Consider the following 4289-nt stretch of genomic DNA (forward strand, 5'->3'; position numbering starts at 1 on the left):
ATTTGTGTGTGAAGGTAGGCTTGGAAGTTTTAATTTAGGCCTATTTTAGCACAGCTGGGCCAGTGGGCCATTATGAGGTGAGATGGTCTGCCTTGGGGCTTCTCTACAATGCAGTGTGAGATCTGACAGCTGGTTCATTTGATGGCTGGGCCTTCATTGATATTCTGACAGCTTTGATTCCTTGAAATATGCCAAGCAGATGTCAATAACATGAGATGTTAGTTCACCACGACGTTGTGTGGGGTAATATAAGAAACGTAAAGTGATCCATCCCACTCCCTATTTATTTCTGGTTCATATCCAGACAATGAACTAAGCAGACCAGACACAGCTGCTATAGCATTGGTGCTTATGGGAGAGCCACCCTGAAGTAGACCGGAACTGTGACCTTTTTTTCCAATGGTAAACGACCGAGACTCTAAGTAAGACATCTTTATTTATCCACCATCTTTGATAATATGACCTCAGATCATGCGTCATGCGTAACGGGTACATGGACACCAGAAGAACATTGCACTCTGTTCACAACCTTTATATCCCGTTCAGTCAAAAGTAGAAAGCACTAGCACATGTGTGGTAATCTTTTAAGAAGTATACTGTTTGAGCATGAAAGATCTCAACAAACCCACAGACCCCCAACAGCCCACCACAGATACCTACACTGAATATGAAAGCGCCTAAGAGAGGAATAACAGGGTCTTAACATGTTTATGTTGGTGGGAGTTGAGACGTTGCTGGTATATGGAGGTGTCAGAAGTGACACTTAGGGACACCAGAGAAACTTCCAAGGTGCCACTAGGTCATCCACTGAACCCGAGGAGAAGCGCTTTCATATTCAGTGTAGGTATCTGTGGTGGGCTGTTGTGGGTCTGTGGGTTTGTTGAGATCTTTCATGCTCAAACAGTATACTTCTTAAAAGATTACCACACAAATGCTAGTGTAAGACCCTGTTATTCCTCTCTTAGTTTTCCAAACCACAGACGATAAACAATATGTTTTTCTAAAGACTATTTCGTTATTCCAGTGATAATTGTTATTCTTATTGTATAATTGAATACATATTCATGCATGATGTGAAAAAAAGTCTAAGTTATAATGCCATTTCATTAGCCTATACGCAACGTTCAGTGAGTTATATGGCTCATTTGCAAGAGTACCCTAGCTAGCGTTTAAATAACACACATCAACAACCAAACACCTTCTCTGTAACATATAGCCTAGCCAAGGTGGCTCTATAACGATTGGATGAATTGTATATTCATTCTCTACCTGAAATCCACATTATTAGGAGACATTCACAGACTGTTTGTTGTCAGTTTACGATGGAGCCGACTCCAGATTAGCGGAACCCCAGAGGTGGCCATCACCGCAGGGGGGAAACTGTCCAGATTCACACCTGATCATCAAATTGGGAGAGGTGCGAACGGCGAGGCATGTGAATGACCGTGGCCGCTTTGATCCAAGCTACTAAAAGCCGTGGGAAAATCGTTCCAACTATCCCACTGTCTGTCTGTCTTCCTGTCCAGTTTCCACTGATAACATCTAGCCATGGGCTTTTGGTCGCGAGCATTAGGATTTTATTTGATCCTCTCCTCTTGCATTTTCAGGCAAATCGGAATTAAATATTCTATACTGCAGGAAAAGGTGGAATAACTAACATGCGGTGGTTAATAGCCCTATTTTGGCTGATAGGCCTATTTTGAAATGCCACACTGCCATTCAATTCGAACAGTTAGTGAAGTGAGCATATGGCCAATCATTTCACCAACGGTCAATTTTCTGTAACTGCTTAAGCCATTCAGGTCCTCCCAAATTAAGAACGTGCCATTAATGGTCCATTACACTATCTACCGAAATTAACCTAATTAATTAAGAACTGAAATCACTTAAGAGTTGCAATGAATTGATCTCGGGAAAAACATGAAATTGTCTCTTTGGTCTAAAGCTTTAGGAGCTGTCGACATCAGAAGGAGAACTTGCTAGGATATCCTTCAATATTGATCTATATACTGAACGTATACTGAACGTATTTCCACAATAGCCTTATCCTGAATACACACAAACACGAAAAAGATATCCTAACATATGGCATGAAATAAATGTATTTTACCTACTTGATTTTATTACAGTTATGTCCGATTATTGTGTTTTCATAAAGAGTAGGCTAGAAGCGTAAATATATTTAAATGTTAAAATGTTTGACTTTTATTTTGAAACATTAACACATTAACACAGCCAATGTGTTTACAGTTTTTAAAGTGACTATCCAACAACACGAGAAATACAGAAATACAGAGACATACAAGACCCACTGTAAAGAAATCATTTCGGAAAAATGCAGGTAAACAATGAGTGTTTCGAGTGCTTAAAAAAAAAAAAAAAAAAAATAGACAGAGGAGGAGACCTGACAAATTCTTAGACCCAATAACTATCCCAGCCATATTACAATGCAGAAAGTGTTGCTACTACCATGTGCTCTTAAACACTGTTTCAAGGCCAGCAAGCTTATAACAGTATGCTTTGTGCTTGGAAAGCTGATCCTAGAACAGTGCTATACACTCTTTCCTCAAAGCTTGGTCAAACCATCAATCACAGGCTAGAAAGAAAATGGTGAACAAAAAGCACCTTCTCTATAAGCCTCCCCTACCAACTGTACTCTTTAGTCAGCCAACACGCTGTACTATGAACCCTGTAAATTAAGCGTTTCAAAAACAAACACATTAATTATCAAATCAAAAAGTATTGGTCACATACACATGGTTAGCAGATGTTAATGTGAGTGTAGCGAAATGCTTGTGCTACTGGTTCCGACAGCGCAGTAATATCTAACAAGTGATCTAACAATTCCCCAACAACTACCTAATACATACAAATCTGAAAGGGGTAAATGAGAATATGTACATATAAGTATATGGATGAGCGATGGCCGAGCGGCATAGGCAAGGTGCAATAGATGGTATAACATACAGAATATACATGTGATATGAGTAATGTAAGATATGTAAAACATTATTCAAGTGGCATTACTTAAAGTGACAAGTGATCCATTTGTTAGAGTGGCCAATGATCGGGTCTCAATGTAGGCAGCAGCCTCTCTGAGTTAGTGATTGCTGTTTAGCAGTCTGATCGCCTTGAGATAGAAGCTGTTCTTCAGTCTCCTGGTCCCAGCTTTGATGCACCTGTACTGACCTCGCCTTCTGGATGGTAGCGGTATGAACAGACAGTGGCTTGGGTGGTTGTTGTCCTTGATGATCTTTTTTGCCTTCCTGTGACATCGGGTGCTGTGGGTGTCATGGAGGGCAGGTAGTTTGCCCCTGGTGATGCGTTATGCAGTCCGCGCCACCCTCTGGAGAGCCTTGCGGGTGAGGAAGGAGCAGTTGCCGTACCAGGCTGTGATACAGCCCGACAGGATGCTCTCGATTGTGGATCTGTAAAAGTTTGTCAGGGTTTTGGGTGACAAGCCAAATTTCTTCAGCCTCCTGAGGTTGAAGAGGTGCTGTTGCACCTTCTTCACCACACTGTCTGTATGGGTGGACCATTTCAGTTTGTCGTTGATGTGTACGCTGAGGAACTTTCCACTTTCTCCACTGCTGTCCCTTCGATGTGGATAGGGGGTGCTCCCTCTGCTGTTTCCTGAAGTCTACGATCATCTCCTTTGTTTTGTTGATGTTGAGTGAGAGGTTGTTTTCCTGACACCACACTCCGAGGGCCATCACCTCCTCCCTGTAGGCTGTCTAGTTGTTGTTGGTGATCAAGCCCACTACTGTTGTGTCGTCTGCAAACTTATGATTGAGTTGGAGGCGTGCATGGCCACACAATCGTGGGTGAACAGGGAGTACAGGAGGGGGCTGAGCACGCACCCTTGTGGGGCCCCAGTGTTGAGGGTCAGCGAGGTGGAGATGTTGTTTCCTACCTTCACCACCTGGGGGCGGCCCGTCAGAAAGTCCAGGATCCAATTGCACAGGGCAGGGTTTAGGCCCAATACCTCCAGCTTGATGTTGAGCTTGGAGGGTACTATGGTGTTGAATGCTGAGCTGTTGTCAATGAACAGCATTCTTACATAGGTATTCCTCTTATCCAGATGGGATAGGGCAGTGTGCAGTGTGATGGCGATTGCGTCATCTGTGGACCTGTTGGGGTGGTATGCAAACTGAATGAAGTGGGTCTAGGGTGTCAGGTAAGCTGGCGGTGATATGATCCTTGACCAGCCCTTCAAAGCACTTCATGATGACAGAAGTGAGTGCTATGGGGCGATAGTCATTTAGTTCAGTTATCTTTGCCTTCTTGGG

The sequence above is a fragment of the Salvelinus namaycush genome, chromosome 25 (genome assembly GCF_016432855.1).
Source record: "Salvelinus namaycush isolate Seneca chromosome 25, SaNama_1.0, whole genome shotgun sequence".
In the NCBI taxonomy this organism is placed as follows: Eukaryota; Metazoa; Chordata; class Actinopteri; order Salmoniformes; family Salmonidae; genus Salvelinus; species Salvelinus namaycush.